Source organism: Muscardinus avellanarius, assembly GCF_963383645.1.
Source record: "Muscardinus avellanarius genome assembly, chromosome: 3".
In the NCBI taxonomy this organism is placed as follows: domain Eukaryota; kingdom Metazoa; phylum Chordata; class Mammalia; order Rodentia; family Gliridae; genus Muscardinus; species Muscardinus avellanarius.
Genome location: NC_137788.1, coordinates 42,351,075 through 42,363,752, shown reverse-complemented (window position 1 = coordinate 42,363,752; position 12,678 = coordinate 42,351,075). Strand labels below are relative to the sequence as shown.

General features: G+C 37.8%; 1 protein-coding gene across 1 annotated transcript in view; it reads left to right on the top strand.

The window, feature by feature from the left end:
• The window catches only part of AGBL4 (AGBL carboxypeptidase 4), a gene marked incomplete at both ends in the record, with an annotated part of 1,136,473 nt that overhangs the window by 298,711 nt on the left and 825,084 nt on the right, over positions 1-12,678 (top strand).

The window sequence follows — 12,678 nt, the reverse complement described above, 5'->3', positions numbered from 1 at the left end:
TACCATACCTTTTGTCTGTTGTTCCACTCATCTTTGAGCAGTGAAATAACACTTTAATGAAAACTCTACCACATTTTAAATTATGTCTCCTGTTATATACTCCAATAATCCTTCATTCTTTCTTTAACTTTTGTTGTCATTTATATTTGTGTGAGTATACAGTTTTCTTCCTCTCTCTTCCTCTTCCTTTCTCTCTATCTCCCTTTCTCTCCCCCCTCTCTCTTTTTCTCTACCCTACTCACCTATATGTCCCATAAGGCCAAGGACCAGTTTTATTTTCCTCACATTGTATATACTTCTTAACACAAAGTAGAGAGTAAATGTGTTAAATGAATGTGAATAGAAGGAAAACAATTACAAAAAATACATAGGCTACAGAGTACCTAATTTAATAAGAAAATTATGACTCCAAGAAAAATATACCATTCTTACTAATATAATTTTTGCTTTTGCTTTTATAATAACTGAAGTCTTTTCTTCTCACGCCAAAGTAATGTTGATTCATATCTGTTCAAATAAAATATTCTTCATATCTTAACAAATCCGTCAGACAGAAAAAGACTGAAGAAACAGGATGAAGAAAAAGGCAATTGCTAAGTTCCATCATTCAATGGAAGGAACAAAATGGAAAAAGGCTATTATTACTTCATGGGTCATTACTTTTAGTAACAGGGTCTCCCCAAGTGCTAGATTTCTAAATACTAGCAACAAACAGAAGTGGCTATTTTACATGTACTTCCAGAACAGTGTTATGACTAATGGAAGTCTAAAATGCAAGGTTCAGGAAGTAAAAGCTGGCTCCTTAGGCTCACCTTATCTATAACTCACCTTCCTTCCTGACCCACAGAGTCACTCACTCTTCCTGCACAAAGCCACGATTGTCTCCTCCTTGCCTCCCCTTGACCTAAATTTAGATAATAAAAATGTTTTTATGTTAACTTGTTCCTGTTTAGTTCTTTCCACCTTTCATTTGTTCTCAAGATGTCATTCCTACTGATCTTCCAAAGCCGAGGTTGCCACCTCTGCCTCATTTCCCAAAGTAAATCCCTCTTTGATTTCTCTCTTTGTAACTAAAGTTTTTATGCAAGTTTTATTAAAGAAGATTGGAATAATCGGGAAGAAGCTTACTGCTGCTGAGGATCTGGAGTTTATGTAGGGTCAAAGTCTTAAGACATGGGGAGAAGAAAGGGTGAAAAACATTTCAAACTGTTTTTGAGGATGGATACCAGTTTTTTAAAGGAAAAAGCTACTTAACTGAACCTGTTACTTCCAATGACTAATGAGTTGTTATAGTTTGAATTTAAAATGCCCCCCAAGACCTTACATAGACAAGGCAGCCATGTGGGAAGTGGAGCTTGCTTGCTGAGGAAGGGTCCTGGGGGCATGACCACGGGGATTATATATAGCTCCTCTTTCTCTTGCTCTTTTTCTCTCTTGTTTCCTACCTCCGTGATATGAGAGCAGAGCATTTGCTCTCTTTCTCTCTGCTTCTCAGCACCATACCCTGAGCTCCACACACATCTTCCTTGGCCTAAATGAATAGAATCCCAGAAACATTCAGAATTGTAAGCAAATAGATCTTTCTTCCTCTAAATTGAGGTGACCAGATTAGTTTAGGATTATAGCAATAATAATGCTATCTTATATATCTTTTCAGAACTTTGCCCTTTCCTTGCTTTTATAGTTTTCTTTCTGCCTCTAGGATCTGCCTTTTCTAATGAGCTGTGTCAGAGGCTGCTGTGGTTGCAGGGGATGTTTCTGCAATGAGATCCCCGGAGAGAAGAAAGCATGGGAGTCTCTATCAGGAGAACAATAGCAGCAGGTTTATTCTACAGAACTGTTCTTATATAGGGGTCTGGGGAAAATGGCACACGCCACCCATGGATATGTGCAGGTGTGTTGTGTTTTTCTCAGTCATGCTTATATAGCTAAATGCACATAGGCAGTTATGTGGGATGAGTGGGGACATAATCTCCTGTTAACCTGTATTTCCTCTGGACCTCACACTCCACCCACTACAGGGTGGTGGTGAATGGCTTGACCCAGATAGCATTTCACTGGGCTCAACGATCACAACATCAATAAAAGGTGCAACAAGTGACCATTAGTCCTGCAGCTACACAAACAAGGATAGTCAGCACTCATTTCCAGGAGGAGCCAGTGAGTTCTACTAGGTGGTAATCAGGTCCTCCTTAAGGTCTGAATAACCTGTACCTCCCCCATTCATCTCTGCTAAGACTTGCTATACCTGCTGCTGGAGGTCTGGAATATATACATAGTACTCTACATGGAGAAGAGCACACATACCCATTTCATCCTGCAAAACCACCTTCAACATCTGGGTAGTTTCATCCCTTAAAAGGGAAAGGACCAGACTGGTTGTATTTAAAGCTCTTGCAACATACTGGGCTAAGGCTGTACCTATAACTGTTCATCTTTAGTGCCACCCCATGGGATGAACATGGCTAATGGGTAGAACCAACATGCAGCTTGCTGCTTGTGGTGCCAACAGTGATATATAGAGTCCCAATTACTAGGTTTATGGGGAAGAGTTGGGAGTATTTGTCCCTGTAACTATGGCCTTCCTCAGGTACACCTTCCTGTCCAAAGAGCAGGGAGATATAGACAGCCTCTGGAAGAAATAAGTGGGCTTGATCTCTATTAGTCTCCATCCACCCCAACATGGTTGGTATGTGGTAAACAAGTGATGTTCTAACATAGTTCTTGGAGCAACCATCCAGCATTTTAACTGGTCACAGACCAGTTTATCTGTTTTATATAGAAAGGTTCTATGCTTACAAGTTCCCCCATTAACCAGCCCCTTTGATTTTTTTTATAGCATAATCCAACAAAGGAGGGGCATAATACAGTCTCAGTGCCACAAGTTGTCTTTTTTTTTTTTTTTTTGCGGGTGTGGAGATGGACCCAGGGGCATTCAACTTCTGAGCTACACCCCCTGCCCTATGTTTTATTCTTTATTTTGAAACAGGGTTTCACTAGGTTGCAGAGGGCCTCACTAAGTAGCCGAGGCTGTCGGTGAACCACGATCCTTTGGTCTCAGCCTCCCAAATGCTGAGATTACAAGCATGTGCCACCATGCCTGGCTACAAGTTCTCTTTTATGTGGTGTCTGTCAATCATCTCATTCTGGGCTGCTGTGGTTTCAGGTTCATAAAGTATTCCAGTTGTTGTCAGTAGTGGGGGCAATTCACCACAGGAGAACTTTGCAGTGTGCTTCTACTGGTAGCTCACTGCAGATCCAACACTGAGAGATGTTGTGTAATCTTATAAAAGTGTGTGCCCAGGAAAGCACACTATTCCTTGCCACTAGCCCAACCAAAAAACTCCAAAGAATTTTACAGAATACCCATATCCCTGAACCTTGTCTTTGTTGACAGTCCACCCTCATTCCTGTAGAGCAGCTCGGAGGCTGCATGCAGATGCTTTTAATTTTGCAAGAAAACCAGAGGTTAGCATAATATCATTAATAAAAATACAAATGTATATCCTCAGGATTCTACAAAAGGCTAAATTTTGTGCCACTAGACTATGACACAAGGTGGGACTATGGAAATATTCTTGTGGCCATTCCCTTCCCAAAGAGGTTTATTGCTGCCCTTCCAAGGAAAAAGTAGATTGCTCTTGGTTTTCTGGGGTTATATCAATGAGGGAAAAGGAATTTTCCAAGTTTATATCAATGGAACTGTCCTAGTTCATGCAACATATAATCCATCAACTTGGAAATGTTGAGTACTACTGCATGCAAGGGCAGTGTCATTTTATTTAACTCCTGATAATCTACTGTCATGTACTAGGAACCATCAGATTTTTGTACTGGCCACACAGGAGAGTTGAATGGGCTATGAGTTGATTACACATCTCTTCTAGCTTCAGTATTGTTTACTCATGTCTCCTGGTAATTGTACTGATATTCATTCACAATCCTTTTGGCTTGGGGGAGTTGTATGAGAGAACGATGGGGATATCCTCTCATGATGGTCTTTACCACATGCATCCATAGCTGGATTTCTCTAGTACTTGTCTGCACAGTCAATCCCTGTAAACCCATCCATCCCCAGCATATACTCAGCTATGGGGAGTAGATACACATATTGTTTAGGAGGCAGATTTCCAAATCCCAAAGTCACCAGGACACATCAAACTATAATGGGACAGCCTCTATAGCCTCTATGACAGCCCTAGATTTGGTTAACTTGTCCAAGTTGCCAAAGAGGAGAATGCTGTCTGCTCCCATAACAACTAGTGCCAGGACACATTGTACATTGTGGGGGATAAATAGTCAATTCCACATGTGCCTCAGGTCAGCTGGTTCCCCACTAACCAGGTACCCCAGCTGAGTCCCTAGTTTAGAAGAAAGTCAGTCAGCTACATGTATATATTTGGGCACATTGGAGGGAGCCTACTGGACATTGGGAGCAAGAAGTTGTAGCACACTCAATAGAGCCATGCAAAGCTCATTCAGTAGCCACTAACCATTGCACTAATTCCTTCTCTGGTCATTGCAGCAGATGGACCTGCTGTGTTAGCTCCTGAATATTATGGCTAGCATATCACAGCACCACAAGGAACATCCCAGCTATCTGTTCCACTGCCTTGCAATGTACCACTGGAATGCACAACTCCAGCACTTCTAAAGCCTTCCAGATTTCTTCTTGCTGGGACATACATTGTCCCAGTCTTCTGGTGAGGTCCACACCATCAGATAGACTGCTACCAGGAACAACAGGGAGGCAGGGGCCACAGCTTCTCCACCCTTGATTGTTTCTCCTGGGGCTGCTCCTCTAGAGGGGCCCTGGGGGCACTCGCCTCATCCCACTGGCTACATCATGTGTCAGAGGCTGCTGTGGTTGCAGGGGAGGTTTCAGTGGTGAGATCCCCAGAGGTGAGAAATCAGAGTTGTCACCAGTAGAACAACAGCAGCTTTGTTCTCAGACCTCTTCCTTATATGGGTTTCTGGGAAGAATGGTGCACATTCACAAGGATGTGTGTAAGCATGTTGAGTTGTGCCCCGTGGTGCTCCTCTAGCTAAGTGCATATCTGCGACTGTGCAGAATGAGTGGGGTCAGGACCTTACCACTGGCCTGTACTTCCTCTAGCCCCACAAGCTTCTTCCACAATTCTCTCTTCTTTATTGGCATGCAAATATTTCCCTAGAAGAACTGGGAGAAAAGCTTGAATTTGAAAGGCACAACAAACTAGTTTTCAATCATGCTTTTGTCATTTAGCTATTCAGTGTGTTTATCTCTCTGATCCTCAGTTACTCTGTAAAATGGTGATGATAATAATAGTGATAGATAAAATAATGTAGTATGACAAAAACTATTTCAGAAATTTGTAGTTAGATGTATCTAAAGTTCTTAGTTTATACAGGTTTTGGCCTAAAGCATGATATATAAGACATGCTTAATACATGTTAATCTACTTTTTTAACCTGTTTATTTCCATAGTTCGTTCGTAGCTACTTGGCAGAGTAGCTACAAATGGATTGTTGCTGAATCTCTTAAGGGACAGAGGCCTGATTTAACATGTCTACTTTCCTTTGGAAACTTCTATAGTGTACCTCTGTAGAGCCATTCATACACACCAAATCTTGAAGCCCTACAATCATATCAATACTGTGATTGAACCTACATGTAGTAAAAATGAGCAATTGCAATAAAATCTTTTAGTGAGATTCAAAACTGTTTCGAATGGAAAGTAATATTGCATATTGGAAAAGAGCATGAGCCATGGTATCAGACAAATTTGGATTTTAATCCTGACTCTGCCACCTAGAAGGTGCTCAATTAATGGCAGCTGCTCTTGTTGCAGCAAAATTGCTTTTATGAGAGATTCAATTATTTTGACTAAGCCAGTCTTTTCTGGGAAGATCGCACTAGTGTTTCATTAAACATTGGCTTCCTCAAGTTTTTTGCATATATCCACAGTCTCATGAGTGATTTTGAATCATAATAATCCCTTCTGGGAAAGATAAATGACTGAAACAATGTGCATACAGAAGTAAGATCAAAATTTCAGAAGGAATTAAGTGTTTTGGGTTCCTTTTAGTTTTTATGCCTTTTTTAATTTTAGAGAATGTGGATGTTTCACAACTCCCTTTTCCTGACCTCTCCCTTTGCATCATCTGATGATTTATTTTGAGTGAGCTAACATTTTCAGAGTGTTGTTACAATTGGAATGGCTTTATCTTTGGGGAGAACCTAAGATATATGATGTGGGACACACATTAGATTTTTAAAGCAATTGAAACAAATATTATCATGAACTTATTTGAGAGTGTGAATCAGAATACATATTAAGCTTTGATTACTTACTGGGCCTGCATTAGGCATAGACTCAGGTAGTTTAAGTGAGTTGTGCATTCCATCAGTTATTAATTCCATCATCACTGAGCTTCTGCCTTGTATGGAGTATTTGGAATACAAACATGGTGTCTCTACTTAAGAAGTTCATAGGCAAGCTCATTCAACTCTACCTGCTCTGAGGTAGATATTATTGTTTCTTCTTTCCTTTGACTTGAAGAAAGTGAAGCTCAGAGAGATGAAATAATTGCTCTAAACTTCCATATTTAGTAGGAAGTTAAATGTCTTTATGTTTTATTTAATTGCTGAAAATTTCCAGTGATGGTGTGTTATAATACACACGAAAAATGTGTAGTTTGATGTAGAGACTGTGTACTGTCTTCCCAAAATTCATTCTTCTCAGAAATATTCCTTTTTCACCTCCAAGTGGTTAATAAAGGAACATCCTAATTCATAGTTAGTTGATTAAAGCAAAGATGATCAGTTATTCCCAGGATATTTCAGATAGAAACTAAGGAAATTAGGTTAAAAGCTCCAAAATATAAATTTTGGATTTGTTTTCCATGATGTTCTTTGATATGTGAAAAAAGTCATCTACAAATTAAAACAAAAACAAACAGTCAAAGAGGCTGGTGAACCTTGATAACAAATCAGAAAAACGATACTAGAAAGAAAATTGATAGGTCTTTTTTTTATAAATATTGATAAAAAATCCAAATTAAATATTTTCAACCCAAATTTAACAATTCATAGAAAAATAAAGCAACATATAAAATAATTACAAAATGGAATTTATCTAAAATTTCAAGGATATTTGAATTAAAGTTAGTTTAATTTACATTACAGAGTAAAGTAGCAAAACTCACATAATCAGGCCAGGTGTGGTGGTGCACGCTTATAATCCCAGCATTTGGGAGGCTGAGACTGTAGGATCGTCGTGGCTCACAGACAGCCTCAGCTACTTAGTGAGTACCTTTGCAACTCAGTGAGACCCTGTTTCAAAATAAAGAATAAAAAATTAGGGCTGAGGGTGCCGCTCAGAGGCAGAATGCCCCTGGGTTCCATCTCCAGTACTATTAAAAAAAAAAAAAAAACCCTCAAATAATCATCTCAACTGATGAAGGTAAAAAATGATAAAATTCAATAAGTACTTATCATTAAATATTTTAGAAAAGTATTAAAGGAGATTTATTTAAACTAGATATAGATTACTTATTAACATTCATTTATTTGTTAAAGCCTTAGAAGCATTTTCTTAAAAAAAAGGACATATCTTTTTATGTTCATTCAACATAGTATTGGAGGTTTTATCCGGACTGTATAAGAAATAGTAGTAAAGTGTATGTTTTAAAAAATAGATATAAATTATTTACTTACAGATGAGATGATATTCTACATAAAATTCAAGAAAAAACTATAGATTATGAGAACAAGGCTGCTGAAAGCTAGGCAAATGTAAAAACCTTATACATGATAAAAATGTAAATATGTAAACAATGAATATATAAAAACTACAGAGCAGTAGTTATTGCAGGGATAGGAAAATAAAATGGTTTGCTGGGGAGAAATGGCTCCAATAAAAACTAATATTTTTATTTTTATTTATTTTTAAGGATATGAAGCTGAAAAATATTAATATGAGTTAAATCTGGGGCTTTAATTTGCTTAAATGTTTTATAACAAAAATTATAAAATTCAAACAAATAAAATAAGCTAGTGTCCAGATCTTTGAAGACAATCCAATTCCTAGATGATGGTGTAAAGGCCTTTAATTTAGACTTGATCTCCTCAGTCATACATAAAGACAAAAAAAAAATCTATTTCTTGTGACATTAGAGCACTTGATTTCAATTACTCCTGATACTTTTGCATTCATTTAGTTGTTTAAATCTAACACTTGATTATCTGGTTAAGACCAGGGGTCTAATTGTCAGTGTGTTAATGATTGTACTAATTACTAGTGGTCTGATTCCATTGGGACAGTTACTTTTCTAAACCATAACTTTTTGTGTTGTTATTTTACTTTTAAAACTAATTACACCTACCTACTTCATATGCTTAGGAGGAGGATGAAATGATTCCCATAAAACATTTAGCACAATGTCAGATACATTTTAATCACACTATAAATGATGGCTGTTCTATGACACTTAAACCTTTCTAACTTCCCAGGGTTATTATAATAACTGAATTAAATAATCTAGGTATAGCTCATACCAAAATGCCGGGCACTTACTAGTGTTTTCATAAATCTTAATTCTATCTCACCTTTGCCACCCAAGCCCAGCTTACTTTTGAACATTTAATTAGTTTTCCAAGTTATTTCTGGTACCATGCTGATTTGAACATTTTTATTACAACTAACGTATTTTCTCTCATTTATATCTATTTTGGGACAAAGAATGTTTCTTTATTGTTATATGATAGCTTAAATTATAACAACTATTTCTCACAATGGAAAGGAAATTATTTATAAAAAACTTTTTCCTGTTTCTTAATTTGGGACACAAGAATGGGACTAGTCCTTTGTATTAAGTGCCTGTTCCATATTTGGTTGCATTGTAAGATAAGTGCACTTTTTTTTCTCTGATTTTCAGAATATGTTTGTATCATGTGAAGAATGATATTCTGATTATTCTGTCATTGGGGAGTGGGAGATGGGTAGGCAATACTTCTCTTCATTTAAAAGTGAAAATTAGTCGGGTGTGGTGGTGCACGCTTGTAATCCCAATACTTGGGAAGCTGAGACAGGAGGATGGAGCAGGCTCAAAGCCAGCCTCAGCTAATTAGTGAGGCTCTCAGCAACATAGTAAGACCCTGTTTCAAAATAAAGAATTAAAAATGAAAGCCAGGCGTGGTGCCACACGCTTGTAATCGCAGTGCTTTGGAGGCTGAGACGAGTATCCCACAGGTTCGAAGCCAGCCTCAGCTACTTAGTGAGGCTCTCAGTAGCTTAGTGAGACCCTGTTTCCAAATAAAGTATAAAATATAGGTCTGGGAGTATAATATATAGCCCAGAGGTAAAAAAAAAAAAAAAAAAAAAAAGCCCCTGGTTTCCAACCCAGTACCATACACACACACACACACACACACACACACACACACACACACACACACAGTAAAAAGTTAAAAAAAAATAAATTAGGACTGGGGGTGTCGTTTGGAGGTAGAATTCCCCTGGGTTCCACCCCCAGTACCGCAAAATAAATAAAAATAAATAAACGCGAAAGTTATGCTGAAATCAAAGGAGACTAAATGACCAAGAATGAAGTAGGTAGCTGGGAACAGTGAGACAGTAAGCCAGAGAACAGGCATGAATATGTCAATAATCTGAGAATGATGGCAACTGGGTGAGGAGCGCCAAAGAACACAGGGTTTTATACAAAGCATGAAATCCTTGGTTGAGGGAGTTTTGTCGGTTCATTGGAATGGGCTGTCTCCTTTATATCTGACTTTTTATATCTCTGTGGTATGATGTTAGAGAGTTGAATGTTTAAACCAGTCGTATGGCAGGTACTGCTTCTAATTAGGCACATTAAGCTGTTGAGCATTATTATTTTAGAAGATCAAAACGAGGCTGGGTATGTAGCTTTGTGGTAGATCACTTGCCCAACATACAAGGCTCCGGGTTCAAACCCCAACACTACAAAACAAATACATACCCAAACATATGGTGACATTATTCTTAATTACTTCTGGAAAGTAGGTCTAATTCTCCTTATTTCTGTAAGGTAGCTGAGAGTGAGCTTAAAGCATATTTAAGAAAGTGTGAATGAACACTCCAATTTGCTGTCTGAGTTCCAGATAAATATTAAGACACTCGGGTCTGAGTAATTAGAACACTCCACAGACTCCGAAATAATCACCAGCCTAAAACAGCTCCAACAGCAGTGCCTACCATTGCTAATCAAATGAAAGAGATGTTTTTACAAAACTCTTTCCTCTGATGTGAAGAAAGGGAATACATTTTGATGTATCAAGTTTTATGGCATAATGGAAACAGAGCCAGGAATTGGTGTATTCTGATTTTATAGCAGGCATGATTGACAAATCCTTTGAGAAAATTGACAAGCTAATGTGAATGTGATCTGTATTAACCTACAAGAGGAATCATATGTAGTCACTAATTTATTTTTAAATGAGTGCAAATACGCTTTCCTAGGAAGGAAACAAGGATCTTCTGACAATCTTCATGTTCCCACAGAGAGGTGGAATAATTTGAAAGAGAAATAAATAAACATTTTCTTGGTGCTGAAGAATATAATACACTCTTCTTTTCCCACCCTGGTTAATGAGTCATTACTAGTAAGTGTGGATAACCACTGTTTTGTTTCTTAATTCACATTTTACTCATTTTTTCTGTCTTTATGATAAAAAACATGAGGGACAATGTGGTAAAATACAAATATCAAAAGACTTTGGAGTTCAAATCTTTCATCTATTACTTCATATCCATGTAACTTGAGTAATACTAAGTTAAACTCTGATTCTCAGTTTCCTCACCTCTTTTTTTTTTTTTTTTTGTGGTGCTGGGGATTGAACCCAGGGGCATTTTACCTCCAAGCTACACCCCCAGCCCAATCTTTTATTCTTTATTTTGAAACAGGTGGCCCCTAAGGCATCTCTTTCTTGAGGATGTAGCCTCAGTGCTGTGCAAATGCGGGGTCAGCACCCCAGAAGGAGCACTTCATTCAGTTTTGCATATTTCACACTTTACCTGTCTCACCTTTGTCCTCGGTGACCAGACATGTTTGAGATGTTATATATTGGTGGGAATGAATAGGAAGTAGGGAAGGGAGTGATGCTAGACAAGGGTAAAGAAACACACAGAGGCCATATGATGAATGGCTCTGAAACTTAAAAAGTTTAAACTTGTAAGATTGATTTTATAAGAAATTAATTAAAATGTGATGGTTTTGTTTGATGGTCCTGATGATTAAACTCAGGGCCTCATGCTGCTAGGCAAGCTCTCCACCACTGAGACATATCCCCAAACCTTTTTATTTTACTTTTGTTGATCGTAGGGATTAAACTCAGGGGCAGTTTACCTCTAAACTACACCCCTAGCTCTTTTTAGCTTTTATTTAATTTTTGATTTTCAAAACAGGGTCTGACTAGGTTGCTGTAAGTTGCTGAGGCTTACCTCAGAACTGTGATCATTCCTATCTCAACCTCCCAAGTACTGTTATTTTATACTGAGACAGAATCTCACTAAGTTGCTCAGGATGGCTTCAAACTTGTCTTCTTCAGACAGAAGAAGACAGTTTGTCTGTCTCAGATTCCCAAGTAGCTGGTATTACAGGTGTGCATTCCTGTGTTTGGCTAATTAAAACATTTTAACAGAGGAGTAATTTGTCAAGAACTTCACTTGAAAAGAATAATTTTGCCTGGTGGGCAAGGAGAGACATGGATGGAACCAATTATATTCACCTTTTAGCACAAACCAATTAAGAGGTGAATATAGCTTTCCAACTCAGTGAGACCCTGTTTCAAAATAAAGAATAAAAATAGGGCTGAGGGTGTGGCTCTGAGGTAGAATGCCCCTTATGCTCCTTGGTTCCATCCCCAGTACTGAAAAAAAAAAAAAAAAAGAAAAGAAAAAAGAAAAAGAAAAAGAAAAAAAGGAGTGAATATAGTCATTCAGGTAAGAGATAGATAATGATGGACAGGGTTTCTATAAAGACAATGGGATGGAGAAAAGGGGAAATGTTTGAGAAATTTTAGGAGATAGAATCAGCAGAACTTGGTGACCAACTAGTTACAGGTAATGAGATAACTATAAAAAATTTTAACCAAGTTTTGGGTTGAGCAATTGGGAACATGAGGTGGTATCATGTCATGAGACTAGAGAACCATTGAGGAGTAAGTTTGAAGAGATTATTATTTTATTTTGACAATTTGAAATATATTTAAGACATAGGTATAGCATGATTTTATATACACTGGTGACAGAAATTTGAGATAACTAGGTTGGAGATACATAAAAGGACAGTAAGCCAGAAAAAAAAAAAAACTGAGAAAATTTCCCTGGTTAGATACAAGGCTTCACATAGAAAACCTTGGTCATTCCTAATATTCAGGAAACTCACCACTATGCTCTTCATTGGAATTAAATATTCAGACATCCATTCCCCATTACTTATATTGTGACCCTCATTCTGAAACGTGAAGCTTCATCTACCTCAGTTTCTTTCTCCAGCCTATTTCTTTGTGTATCCATTTCTGTCTTCTTGTCTAAGAGCCTGACCACATCCTTGCCCTAATATTGTAGATATTATGCTTAAGCTTTTCCTAGTCATAGCCTTGCCTTTTAAGCTTTGCCATAATTTTCATTACTCTAAACCATATTTGATTTT